The 14282-nt window shown below is 57.8% G+C and overlaps 1 long non-coding RNA gene across 5 annotated transcripts; it reads right to left on the bottom strand.

Annotated features, from left to right (window-relative positions):
* Positions 1-2825: 2825 nt before the first annotated feature.
* On the bottom strand, positions 2826-10363 carry LOC117796407. 5 transcript variants are annotated; one of them, XR_004620896.1, is made up of 4 exons: positions 4811-10363; positions 3500-3881; positions 3286-3404; positions 2826-2884 (listed from the first exon to the last, which is right to left on the bottom strand). It is a non-coding gene; the product is annotated as an uncharacterized LOC117796407 (long non-coding RNA). The 5 variants fall into 5 exon arrangements; XR_004620897.1 differs by lacking the exon at positions 2826-2884 and having other exon boundaries at positions 2893-3404; positions 3500-3613; positions 3772-3881; XR_004620898.1 differs by lacking the exon at positions 2826-2884 and having other exon boundaries at positions 2893-3404; positions 4811-6361; positions 6746-10363.
* Between the last annotated feature and the right edge of the window lie 3919 nt (positions 10364-14282).

Here is a 14282-nt window from a genome sequence, read left to right as displayed (position 1 = left end):
TGTTTGTGGAGGGCACCAGGGACCTGCCTTTGGGACCCAAGTGGCAGTCAGGAAGACCAACAGAGACACCACGTCCTGGTGTCCCCGTGTCCCAGGGACCCCCCAGAGGAACTGCAGGCGGCCCTGCAGCCCCAGATATAGAGCAGGTGTCTATCAGTTGCCTGCTGGCTTCTGGTCCCCACTCTTTTTTTTTTTTTTTAAAGATTTTATTTATTTATTCGACAGAGATAGAGACAGCCAGTGAGAGAGGGAACACAAGCAGGGGGAGTGAGAGAGGAAGAAGCAGGCTCCCAGCGGAGGAGCCCGATGTGGGGCTCGATCCCATAACGCCGGGATCACGCCCTGAGCTGAAGGCAGACGCTTAACCGCTGTGCCACCCAGGTGCCCCTGGTCCCCACTCTTGACCACTCATCAGCATGGCCTTGGACAAGTGCTGCCTCTCTGGGCCTCAACTTCCCCTCCATAAATGAGGGGTGTGGGGTCCACACTCTCTTCAGGAGTAGGGCTCTGTGGTTTCCAGACCAGGCCGGACTTGCTTCCACTAACCCTGACCGTCAGCTCCCAGGTGCCTCCGCCCTTTCCCCACTCCCCACCCTTCTGAAGCAACTTCCTGTGGATGAAAGACATTGCCTCTAGCCCGCCTCCGGAGGCCCTTGTCACCTGAGGCAGTCTCGGCCTGACCCCACCCCACCAACCAGAGGCTGTGCCCCTCAGATCTCCACCCTCCTCACCATCCCCCTCCATCCTCCACGCTCACGATTGTTCCATTACCGTCTGCTTCTCTCTCCACACTCCAGACTGTGGCGATGTGAGGGGCAGGGCTGGGTTCCCCTTCCGTGTCCCTCACCGCTCCTGACCCTTATCGAGCATCACTGTGTGCTGGGCATGTTAAGTACAGACAGACAGACAGACAGATATTTAAATATGCCTGGTTTATTCCTCTCAGGACAGATAGCCTGGGCGCTGTCTGAGTCCTGGTTCCCCACTGTCTTCCGCTGTGCCTCAGCTTCTCGGGCCTCAAATTCCTCATCTATAAAATGGGGACAATGGCTGCCCTACCTGGTAGGGTGCCATGAGGACAGAACGCCACAGATAAACCCTCAGAATAGGCCTCCACAGAGCAAAGGCTCTGTCAACCGTGCAGGTGTGGGCTGAGCCCACAGAAGGTGGAAGCAAGGACCCTGACAGTGAGAAGCAAACCTTGAAGGAATAGCCTCCATCCCCAGGCCGCAGAGGGCGCAGGGAGCTTTGACACTTGGAGAAACAGGATGGCTGAGTGCAGTGGGAAACAGTGGAAACATGCACCACAGGGCATTGGCTCCTTCCCACACTGGCCTCCAAAGCCAGAGGATGGCCTCTGAGCCTCCCGTGAAAGCTAAGTTCCCAACACAGGAGCTAGCCAGGGAGGGCAGCCAGCAGGGAGGGGGTTGGCGTGGCAGGGGGAGCATATTGAGGGATGGGGTCTCAGCCTGCCTACGGGCTCACCCCTCCGCACTGCAGGTTGGCTGGCCCCACAACCCTGGACCAGACCAGACCACCTCGAGACTCGTGGCCTGATACTCGTATCATTAGGAGACACCCGGCCAACTGGGCCACGTCCACCTCTGGGGACAGGGCCAAACAACACCAGAGTCAAGGACAGAGTAATGGATGCCCCCAGAGGACAGTCATCAAAACATCTACTTGGGAAGATCAGGAATAAAACCATAATTTTTGACCCAAGAAATAACAGATGGAACGAGCAGCAGGAGAGGGAAGGGAGATCCAGGGGAGGAAATCTCCAGAAGGAGAAGAGAAGGAAAGAAGCTCTCAGAGACACGGGCAGTAGAGGAGAAACTTACCCAAGGAAACCCGAGAAAGGGAGACAGGGCAGTGAGAGCCCTAGAGGCAGAGCACGGTGAGACTCTCAGTAAAGGGGCCGCAGACAGCCCACCCGCGGAGGGAGAGGGAGAAGGCAAGCCTGCACCCACACATTCCAGGGGCAAGAGAGAAATCCCAAATCTCAGGTGACATCAGATTCCTCAGAGACAACTCTGGATTCAAGAAGACAATGGAACAACACCCTTAACTCCTGAAAGGAAATAACTTGTACTTGAAATGTTAAGTTACCGTTTCAGTGTAAGGATGTAATAAAGATCTTCTTGGGCACATAAGGTCTTAAGACACTCCATCAAGAACCGACTTTGGAATCACTCTTGGAGGCAGTGTTCAAATAAACAAGACCCAAACACAGGAAACATTACATGAGAAAAAAGACGGAAATAACAAGTGAGTTTACTTTTGTCCAAAAAACAATGACTAAAGAAAATAAGCTTACAATCTACAATCTATGTGCAATCTATGTAACAGTCTAGAACTAAAACTGTAGATAATGCCAGCACAACAAGATGGGGAGGGTGGAGATGAAAGGCAATGAGAACACAATGAGACATCCATCTCATCAGAAGGAAGACACAGACGAAGATAAGGTTAAGAAATCAATCTGTGTAAGTGAACAGGAAGGGGGTCCAGGGCAGCCGCAGTGAGAACCCAAACAGAACATAGTACATAAACCAGCAGAAAGAGCTGCCCAGCAGAAACAGGAAAAGAGAAAAAAATGAATGCAAAGAACGTGCAGTAAATAGAAAACATGAAATGAGGTGACAAAATAAACCAACTTAACAGCAAGTACAATTAGTCCCAATAGAAGGACTTACACCTAGACTAATTATTATACCAGGGCACCTGGGTGGCTCAGTCCGTTGGGGGTCTGCCTTTGGCTTGGTTCATGATCCTGGAGTCCTGGACCAAGCCTCACGTCGGGTTCCCTGCTCGGCAGGCAGTCTGTTTCTCCCCCTCCCTCTGCTGCTCCCCCTGCTTGTGCTTTCTCTCGCTGTGTGTCTCTCTGTGAAACAAATAAGTAAAATCTTTTAAAATAATAATTATACAATAAACACTTTCACAATAAATGTAAATGGGTCAAACTCGCCAATTAAAAGATAGTGTCAAACTGGTTTTAAAGGAAAAGATTCAACAACATATGGTCTGCGAGACACAACACTTTAAACAAAAAGACACCAATAGGTTGGAAATGAAAGAGTGGGAAACGTAAAAAGCAGCACGAACCAAAAGAAAGCTGGAATTATCAATCGTATTTTCTGACAAAATAGAAATACTGGTAAAAGCAACAATAGAACGAAGCTATAGAACCAATGCGGATACATAGGAACTAAAAATAAACAGAAAAATATGTAAAGCCAGGAATGACAGAAGCACTGGGAGAAGTTGACAATCAACCACTTCAACCTGAGGTTTTAGTGCGCCCCTTCATATCTGAATCGTCCCATTGATCAAAACTCCACACTCATCAAGTAGAAACCACAGGTGAAACTTTTTTTCTAATGATCATTTACTGTCATCGGGTTCTGAGCAGAAACAGAAACAGAATGAGGTGTACAGGCCCAACACTCTCTCCATGAATTACAAACATGCACCCACAAAGTAGGAGTGCACGTCTCACCTTGACTGGATGCGTAGGATGGTGCATTTGAACCTCAAGAGGCCACCGATGGGAGAGCAGGGAGGGGACGGGTGCACGCAGGAGAGTGTGCCCTGATGAGCTCGGCCCTGCACACTGAGAAGGTGCAGAGAGGGTTGTGAGGTCCCCTGGACAGTCTGCAGGGACCCCTATCATGGCCCAGCCTGAGGGCCATGTGGCCACATGCCTGCGCTCCACCCGAGTCCTCACCCTGTCCCCCTGCACCCTGGGTGTGGTTCGGGAGACAGCCTTACACATGGTCCTGGGTAAAGGTGGAAAACACAGGGCGGTGTAAGTGCTCCCAGGGAAAAGCAGCAAGTCCAGCCCAGTGGAACCTGAGCCGCTGCAGACTGAGAGGGGCTCCCTCCAGAAACAAACACAAAATCACAGGTAAAAATCAGGTACCAAAGTGAATATTCAGGATGAGCAAAGAAATCACAAATTTCAAAAACCATCCAAACCATCCAGGAAATAATATTTTTAAATTAATGGACACCACCAACCACTGTGCTTCTTGCTACGTAATTTCACTGCCTCCTCTTTGGCCTCCTCTTCAGATGACCAGGGTTTTGTGATGCCATTTCCTGAGAGAGCACAGAGTTTAAATGCCGTCTTATCTAAAGCAGGGCACAGGCCAGGATGTGCTTGGCCAGCTGAGCATGCACAGAACATGTGCCTTGGCTCCCTACCAACACAGGCATTCCGGGAAATTCTATTTTTCAAGACTCTCATCAAGAAAGAAGAAAAGGGAGATGGCATGGTTACAATTGTGCCGGGCTCCGCATGGAGCATCGTCCTGGAGATGGAAATGTGTTTTCACAGGCACGGTGAGCACCCAGATTTTGCCAACAACGTCCCACCCCATACACCTCACACCTTGCTCCTCGGCCAGCAGGGCGGCACCCTGGAGGACACAGGCACCTCTCAGGAAGCCCTCCTGCCCACACTCTTCCCACCTGGGTTGCAGAGCTGGCCCAGGAGCAACAGGTGCGCCTGGGAGAAATCGGTGTTCTTCCCTGACGCTGCCGAAACACGATCCTACAAACTTGGTGGCTTAGAATAATGGGAATTTAGGGGCTCCTGGGTGGCGCAGTCGTTAAGCATCTGCTTTCGGCTCAGGGCGTGATCCCAGAGTCCTGGAATTGAGCCCCACATCAGGCTCCTCCGCTGGGAGCCTGCTTCTTCCTCTCCCACTCCCCCTGCTTGTGTGCCCTCTCTCGCTGGCCGTCTCTCTGTGTCAAATAAATAAAATCTTAAAAAAAAAAAAAGAATAATGGGAATTTATTTTCTCACAATTCTGGAGGCCAGAATATCAAAATCAAGACAGTCGGCTCCTCCTGGAGGATCTGAGGGAGCACGTGCTCCAGGCTTGTCCCACTGCTGGCGGCTGCCTGCGATCTGCATTCCGTGGTCTGTGTCCTCTGTCACCACGTGGACGTCTCCCCGGCGCCTCCTGTGTCCACATGTCTCTCTTCTTGCAAGGACACCGTCGTACTGGATTTAGGGCCATCCAACATGGCCTCATCCTAACTTGACTATGTCTGCAAAGACCCTAATCTCCGAATGAGGTCCCATTCACAGGTTCTGTGTGGGCATGGATTTTGGTTGGGGGGGAGCTCCATTCACCCCAGTCTACCATCCCCCTCCCAAATAGCAAAAACTTCTTCGCTCTTGGAGAGACTGCATGCCCCTGAGTAGACCCCACTAAAGCCAAATCATGTATGCCCAGATCAAGTTGGCCCTAGCCGGGCCCCAGAGGGGCTCCAGGCCAAGCCAAGGCCGCCTGACGGCAGCACAGCGGAAGGAGGCGGGGTCTGCAGCACTGCGGTGCGAGCGTCTTCAGCAAAGTGCCCAGCACGTCTGAACGGCAGGGCTGAGGCCTGAGGGTCAGAGCTGCGCACACACCTGCCTGGGGCGGCGGCGGGGCGGCCTCTGGAGATGCTGCCCCCACGCACAGCCTCTAGGCACTGTAAAGCGGGGCGGTCATTTCTGTGGCAGGAGGCGAGGTGGGGTCCAGAGGGCTGAGGGGCAGCACTGATCCCAGGTCGCAGACATCCCGAAGCTTCCCTGGGGGTCCACTGTGGGGTTTGAGCTGACCCCCCACCGTGGGGGTCTGCAGCCTGCTACACAGCAGATTTGCAGCGGGGTTAGCTCTGGGCCCCGCAGGGACGGGGACACCCAGTTTGGGCGCACAGCAGGAGCCACGGACCGGGCCATGCCCCGTGGATGACCGTGTGGCTGAGACTGGTGTGGGGGTCCACACGTGGAACCGTGCGGTTTGCTGTCCTTCTATGTGAGTGGCTGACTTTTATGTGCACCCAACAATCCTGACCCAGGGGCCACTCTGCGCAGGGTACAGGGGCAAGTAAACAAACTCCAGTTCCTGTCCCCAAGGAGCCGGCATTCCCGGGGAGACAGGAGGGATATCCGAAGGGAATACTCCAGGTGTCAGAAAGCCAGGGTGCAGGAAGGGCCTCCAGGGGCAGGGAACAGAGGGGGCTGCCGTGCTGAAGGGGCTGGTGTGGGGACACCAGGAGACAATGTCCAGGCAAGGGTCGGGAGGCTGGAGGTGCTGGGTAGGAGCTCATGTGTCTGGGAACCTGGCTAGAGGTGAGAGGCGAGGGTGCAGGGACAGGGGAAGGTAGGACAGGTGGCGCAGAGGACGGGGAGCCAGGTCACACATTCAGTCTGGGAGGTCTGGGAGCATGTGACCCGACCGAGAGGATAACAGGGTCCCTCTGGCTGGGGACCGGGGCAGCGGGCTGTGAACCAGCTCAGGACAGCAGTGCATGGGGCAGGAGGCCGAGGGCCATGGGAACAGTCTGTCCGGACGCTGTGGCCGACCTGCAAGGGTTAAGCCAACGTCAAGGCTGGGCTGGCCTGAGCCGAGAAGAGAAGGGGGTGAAGGTCGTGGCCCTCTGGGTGTGAGAGCCCAAGCAGACGTCCTGGAGGGGAGAAGGACCTCAGCTGGACACTGCGGTGGTGCTCAACCCTGGCCAAGGGCTCGAGGGCTGGGGGCTGCCGAGCAGTCCACCCGCCCCATCACGGCCTGCCCTGCAGGCACGAAGCTGAGCTGCTGCAGACACCTGGCCCCCCCCAGGCTGTGGCTCCCCCCTGGCTGGGGGCTGCTGGGAGAGCCGGAAGGAGCTGTGGGCCTGCAATGCCCCCACCAGCCTAACCTCTGCCCCCAGTCCTGGTCAGGCCTGCAGCGCCGGCCTCTGAACCTACCGCCCACACAGGCAACAGCAGAAGAAGCTGCACCCGCATCCGGGTGTCTGCGCTTCACACCGAAATCAGGTAACAGCTGGTAAAGAAAGCATCTTCTCCCCACCACCGGCACCACCGGTTTGGCAAACAAACGCCCACAGCCACCTGAAAGCCAGGCCCAGCTCTAGTCCCCCCCCCCCCGCAGTGAGGGCTCAGCCCCAACATAGGCCGGGGGTTCCTGTGCGTCCAGCCACCGGTGCGGCTGGGGTCCCGGTGGGCCCAGGCCCCCCACCCTGGTGGCTGCTGCCACTGCTCAGGCCTCTAGAGCCCTCAGCCAGCCCTCTCCACCTGCCACTTACCTTTTTTTTTTTTTTTTTATCACTTTTCTTTCCCTCCTCCCCCTTCTTCCCCTTTTCTTTCCTGCCCCCGGTCCCCTGACTGAGGGCCACCATCCCTTTGCAGACTTTCTGATCACCCGGCTATTGGGTGGACCTCCCCAAGCCTTCCTGGTCTCCCAGGGGACGGACTGGCCATGGGCAGGTAGTCTGCCTGCTCGGGGGACACCCCTCAGCCTGGGGCTCCCACAGCCCCTGGGGCCCACACCCCCACCCCGTGCCCTGCGCCTGCCCCTGCCCCTTTCTGTCAACCACGAAGCCCTGCCACCCCCTTTAACAAAGCCAACCCTACCACGGAGAAGTCAGTGAGGCGACTGGACACATGGCCCGGGAAGGAGGGACCCTAAACACCGGGGGAAGCGGGGAGTTGCCGCCAGGTCCAGCTGGACAAGCACTGGGAGCACTGCCCCCACCGTTCAGACCAGAGCAGCCCCAGGGCAGTTGGAGGGTTAGGCTGAAGGCCTGCAGGGGGGTGGCATCTCCCCATTTGACAAAAGGGAACAGGAACGGGGAAAGCCAGTGACACACAGCAGATGGCCAGGGCAGTCCACACACTGGGCCTCAGGTCCCAGGGCCTGCACGCAAGCAGCCGCCTGCCCCCCTCCCTGTGCACGCAGCTCAGCACAGTCTCAGGGCTTCTTGAGTCAAAGATAAGGCTTCCCTGGGGACCACAGAGGAAGATACCAGAAGACCTGGGGGTGGAGCGAAGAGACCCCGTTGTGGGCTCCTAGGAGCCATCCTGTCCCCAAAGCTAGTGCTCTGGGGAGAGGGAATGTCTGCTATGACAAGAGATCAACCAGCTGGACACTGGGGTCCCCAGGCGCTCTGGGCAAGATGGGGCCACCTGGGACCCATGGGTCTCTGAGGAGGCTTCCAGGCCATAGCCTAGCCAAAGCCAGGAGGTACCCACTGCCCCCAACATGCTGCCCAGCAGCCAGCCTCCTGGCCATCACCTATGGGCATGAAGAGGCCTGCTGCGGGATCTGGGAACAGCTCCCAGAGGCTGAGGGAGATGGCCTGCCTGCTCTGTGACCCTGCGGGGCACCCCATGGCACTGGAGCACTGCCCGTGGGGAGCCGGCCCAGACCCACAGCTCCTCAAGGAAAGGTCCACCCTGCAAGCCCGGCAGGCTGACACCACAGGAGGCTGGGCTTCCTGTCTCTCAAAGGTGGGCAGGAGGCATGTGACATCCTGTCTTTCCTCTCGTTCTACGAAAACACTCAGCTCCGGGACAGTGTTTTCTCAACCCCCAACACCATCTACCCCTGGTCTGGGGCCCCCACCAGCTGCCCCTGATGCTTGGGACAGCTTCTACCCGTTCGAGGACTCCCCATCCTATAAGATCCTCACCCCATCACGGTGGGATGGAACTTTCTGGTGCTCCTAAAGGCTCAACCACCCAACAGCTGCTGGGCAACTGCCTTGAGCGGGGGCTCCAGATCTCCCCGCAGTCTGGGCCGGGGGAGCGAGGCCCAGAAGATGCCCCACCTGGTGGAAGGCCCAGGAAGGAAGACCCTTTTGGGGGGACCCCAAGCCCCATAGGAGTGATTTCACCAGGTGAGGTGAAGCTGTTTAAAAGCAGGCACGCTGCTACAATCCGAGTGACATGGAGGCCTGGGGTATGGGGGTCACAGTACTGACCCTCAGCTGGGCCCTGCAATGGGGGTTCCTGGGGGAGGGGCAGAGGGCATCAGGGGCCCTCCCACATTCTCTCCCAGACATGGTACATGGCAGGGAGGTCCAGATTGTTCTCAGCATGTTCAAAGAGAGACCATCTCGACCACGGGGTCCTCCACCTGCGCTTCTCACTCCCCACATCTGCCTGAGTGGGTCTCTTTCCACCTGGGCCTCCAGGCTGCAGCCTCTCAAGGGACCAGGATGACGCCCATTGTCCCATCTCTGTCACCTTAACCTCCCCTTGCCAAGGGGCTGTCACTTGCCAGGCTTCGGGGCCCCAAGCGCAGGGGTCAGCCCCGAACTTGGCTGTGGTCCTGTGATCCTCGCCATGGGGCCCCAGGGATGTCTCACCTGGCCCTCATCAGCATCATCAGAGAGGGCATCTGGTCCCGGTCAGTGAGATTGGGCAGGGAGCCCTAATGTTAAGGCTGGTCACATCTTCTCACCCGCAGCTGGGCCACTTAGAGGAGGGGTCGTCTTTCCCATCCCCCTCCAGGACATTGTGTGCCCCCAGGTCGGTTCTCAAGATGTGGGACCCCTACCCAGACCCATCTCTTGGCTCCAGTGCCACTTTCACATGCTACCCCCCCCAGGCCATTTCTCTTCAGGGTTCCCTGCAGCTCCAACACCAGACTGAAAAGCCTGGCTCATCTCTGCCTTGCTCACATGGCAGGGGCGGGGGGGGGCGCCCACCCTGAGCCCCAAGATGCCACACTGTCCCTGGCTCCTTGGTGTCTGGGCTGAGCCCCGATGGCCCCATCCCAGCCATTTTGGGTACCCGTGGCTGGGTGGTCAGTCCCAACACCTCCATGCACATGGTCCAGTCCTGCCCACATGCCCTGGCCCCTGCTTTCAGGCCATCCCTGCCCGTCTCAGCCAGCCACCTCCCACGGTCTCTAGAATCCCCTGCCAGGCAGAGCTGGTCTGGTGGGAACTTCACTCCCATCTACTTCCAGGGAGCCAGGGGAAGGGTCCAAGCAGAGGAGGGGCCCTGAGGGGGAGCTGCGTCCACAGCCAACACGCACACCCCTCCACATCTTTGCCCTGCCCCACCTACAGCTCGCTCTCCCTCCTGTAAGCCTGCCTCTGACGGCCCGAACTGCCCCGGGGGACAAGGAGCCCCTGGCCTTGCAGGCAATGGCCAGGTAGGGTCCCCAGCCCTCCGTGCACGCAGTGGAGCCCTAACCCATCTGACCTGCATAGCAGCCAACCGCCTTGCTGTGGGGCCCCGCGGAGCACAGGGCGGGCGGGGGCTCGGAGGAGGGCCGCATGCCCTCTGGCGGCAGGACTCAGCAGTGGCAGGGAGCCAGCCCAGCGAGCGTCTCCTGGCTCCCCCCACCAGGCCTGGAAGGGAGGGCCACGTTCACGGACTCTCCTTGACAGCTGGAGAAACTGAGGTCTACCGGTGGCAGGAGCCTTTGACAGAAAGGGAGCACCCCCAGCCTCAAGGCGGCTTCCCCAGTTTGTAGGGCGTGGGCTGTGGACCAGCCAGAGGGTCTCCCCACGGCCGGCCGTCCACAGTGGTTCACAGCTTAGCTTCCTGCAGGCGTTTGGGCCTTTTGATCTCCTCTCGGTGGACCCCCTGCAAGGTCTGAGGTTTCGCCAGACTTGCCATCCCTGGGGCCTTGGGTCCGGCCTTGAAACTCCTACAATTGTCAAGTCCTGGGCTTTAAGCCTAGTCACAAACATCGATGTGGGGAGGCCTCTCCTTTCTACCCCAATTCAGTCTCATCTCCTACATGGGGCCACTGGAGGCTGGCACCTCAGGCAGGAAAGGACTCACCAGGGCAGAACAAAGGAGGCACGGGAATGTATGGAGGGGTGAGGGGACATGGGAACGTTTGGGGGGGTGAGGGGACATGGGAATATAGGGATGGTGAGGGGACATGGGAACGTTTGGGGGGTGAGGGGACACGGGAATGTATGAGGGGGTGAGGGGACATGGGAATGTAGGGGTGGTGAGGGGACACGGGAACGTATGAGGGGGTGAGGGGACTCGGGAACGTATGAGGGGGTGAGGGGACTCGGGAACGTATGAGGGGTAAGGGGACACGGGAACATTTGGTGGGTGAGGGGACACGGGAACGTTTGGGGGGGTGAGGGGACACGGGAATGTAGGGGCGGTGAGGGGACACAGGAACATTTGGGGGGTGAGAGGACATGGGAACGTTTGGGGGGTGAGGGGACACGGGAATGTTTGGGGGGATGAGGGGACATGGGAATGTAGGGGCGGTGAGGGGACACAGGAACATTTGGGGGGGTGAGGGGACACGGGAACGTGTGGGGGATGAGGGGACACGGGAACGTGTGGAATTGTCCGTTTCCAGTACCTGTGCCTGTTGTAAGCAGCCCATTGGTCAGCAGTGCCCGTGGCTATTTCCAGGTGGGTCACCTGATGAGCCTGTGTGCACTCAGCCCGGTGGTCGCCAGAGGCCCTCTGCCTTCCTCATGGTTCCGTTGCTCAAGTCCGCTGCCCCAGAACGGCCTCTCCATCCTAGACCACCACCTTGTCCCCAGGTCCGTCACCGTTCGGAAGTAAAGTAACTGCAGTGACCGGTGACCGTCTCCAGAGACCACAGCCAGCATTCTCCAGAGTGGACAGTTGCCGTCCCTCCCACACTCCCCTTCCAGGGCTCCAGGGCCCCCCCGACCCTTGCCTCTAACTGCCCGGCCAACATTGGAAGAGGGGGCTCTGCGGGAGGGCAGGAGCCAAAGTCCCGCGTGCACCGGTCAGCGGCCCGCACCCTTCCTGGAGCTGCGAGCTTCCTCTCCCCAATTCTCCTGGCCGACCCTCCTCTCCCCTCAAACGTACCCACCTCTGCACGAATCTGGATCAGAACTCAGCACCGCCTGCCACCCCCCACAAGCAGTCACTGAATAAGATTGGTTTTCACTGCTGTGACTAACATCGGGTTGTGTTGTCCTTTCGAGGCCCTAGGTGCCTCGGACACAGTCCAAGTCCTCCAAGATAGCTCTTTGTGGGCTTCGGTCCTGCCTGCAGACCGGCCTGCCTACCGCTCCCCTCCCGGGGTGGACACCGCTCTAGACGGTTGGGGGTCACACTGGGCAAGGTCGCCCAAAGAAGCCACCCCTACCTGGGCTGGGAAGGGGGTGCTGGGCACACTGCTGTGCTGAAAACTCCCTGCCAGCCCCAGGGGGCGGCCCCGCGGGGGGAGCGCAGTCCTCGAGAACCCTGGCCCGCTGACGTTGCCTGGGACTCTGGGTCACAGTCAAGATTCGCTGCTGCTGGGTTTAGTTTGCGTGTTATCATCTCCGTGCAGAGGGCTGAGTGTTTCCAGCGCTCCATTCCCTGAGCCGCGTCATCACTCGGCCCACGGCTTCCTGGTCGAGGCCGGCCGGCACTCACTGACGCACACCCGCCAAGTCAGGGTATCTAAGGGAGCCTGCTCGGCGCCACGAGCGTGCTGGGATGACGACTCAGCACACACTGGAAATACAGGACGAGAAGCCCTCCTGCTGGCAGGAGACCACATCCCAGCAAAGGTTCCTGGGTCTCGGCCCCCGATAAGCCTGCTGCGCGGGGCACACACAGCCTGCACCCCCCACGCACAGCGTGCTCCTCCCCCCACGAGACTGCTACACACACCCCTGCTCCCCTCCCATGGTGCTCCCCAGTCCTGCGGGACTCTCCCCCAGCACCTCAACCCCTCAGCTGTCCCAGGCCAGCACTTCCCCATGGTCACCCCCGCTGTGGGCTCAAAGGGAAGGGGCCTGGACGGTCAGGTGTTTCCCATGCTCAGGGCAGCACAGGTCCCAGAGGGGAGTCCTCACCCCCCCCCATGGCAGGAAACAGAAAAGGCCTCTTATTTATTATACTTTAATTCGGATTACAAATAATTTATGAAAGTAAAAATAAAAGGATAATGGAAGTCTCTAGAAGTTTTAATAAGAATTTAAACAGAGCTTCTTTGTATTTGTATCAAGTATGTTTGGAAGCACAGACATCATAAAAGATGAAAGAATACTGACCTGGGTCTGTGTGGGCACACGAGATGGCCCGGGCGCTGGTCACTGAATACTGCGATCACGCCACACTGCTGAAGGACCACCTGGCTGGAAAACGCACCGTTCACTCACCGAACCTCGAGCCTGGGATGCTTTGTCTGGAACCTCATCATCTGAGGACAATTGTTCTCCTGCCATCAATGGGGCTGCCAGCTCTTCTGTCCCTTTTGTCTTCTGATTTGTCATCTGTCAGGTTTCTCCCGTCTGCCTTCACGGACGGCAGACGGAAGAGACAAACCCTCAAGTGCATGGGGCGGGAGTGCACCGCAGCTTACGCAGCCCGTGTGCAGGCGCCACCTCCACGGCCCTGACAGAGGACAGCACACAGGTCAGCCCCACACACCGGTGTCACTGTCCCCTTACAGATGATGCCCTCATGCTTTGCTTTCTCACTATTTTAGTCACGGTGGGCGTAGCTGGGAATAGTCGTGAGTAATGACGGAATAATTCCTAGGATGGTGAGGTGGCAAACTGTCTCGAGACGGAGGACGCTGAGACCTCTGACGTGGCCTCGTGGGGCCGGTGGGACGGGGAGTGGGGGTAATAGCAAGCAAGGGCGCATTTATTCTGGTTAAGCACAAAAGGGCCCACGTGTTCTGTCCGTACTTTGGAACTCACGAAATGCCAACCCTTTGGTCCTGTGCAGATGGTGGCCGGGGGTGGCCAAGGGCCAGTGTAGATGGTGACCAAGTTTGTTTGAGGGTGGCCAAGGGCCAGAGCAGATGGTGACAAAGTGTGTCCAAGGGTGACCGAGGGCCAATGTGGATGGTGACTCCGGGTGTCTAAGGGTGACCAAGGGTGTCTGAGGGTGGTCAACAATGGCCAAAGGCCAGAGCAGATGGTGACCAAGGGTGTCTGAGGGTTGCCAAGGGTGTCTGAGTATGACTGAGGATCTGAGTGTGTCTGACGGTGACCGAGGATCTGAGGGTGTCTGTGACCAAGGATCTGTGTGTGTCTGAGTTTGTCCGAGTGTGTCTGGGGGTGACTGAGGATCTGAGTGTGTCTGAGGGTGACCAAGGATCTGAGTGTGTCTGGGGGTGACCGAGGATCTGAGGGTATCTGAGGGTGACTGAGTGTGTCTTGGGGTGACCAAGGATCTGAGTGTGTCTGGGGGTGTCCGAGTGTGTCTTGGGGTGACCAAGGATCTGAGTGTGTCTGAGGGTGTCCGAGTGTGTCTGGGGGTGACCGAGGATCTGAGTGTGTCTGGGGGTGACCGAGGATCTGAGTGTGTCTGGGGTGACCGAGGATCTGAGGGTGTCTGAGGGTGACCAAGTGTGTCTTGGGGTGACCAAGGATCTGAGTGTGTCTGGGGGTGTCCGAGTGTGTCTTGGGGTGACCAAGGATCTGAGTGTGTCTGAGAGTGACCGAGGATCTGAGGGTGTCTGTGACCAAGGATCTGAGGGTGTCTGGGGGTGTCCGAGTGTGTCTTGGGGTGACCGAGGATCTGAGTGTGTCTGGGG

Source organism: Ailuropoda melanoleuca, chromosome 15 (assembly GCF_002007445.2).
Source record: "Ailuropoda melanoleuca isolate Jingjing chromosome 15, ASM200744v2, whole genome shotgun sequence".
Classification (NCBI taxonomy): Eukaryota; Metazoa; Chordata; class Mammalia; order Carnivora; family Ursidae; genus Ailuropoda; species Ailuropoda melanoleuca.
This window is presented reverse-complemented; position numbering and strand designations above follow the sequence as displayed.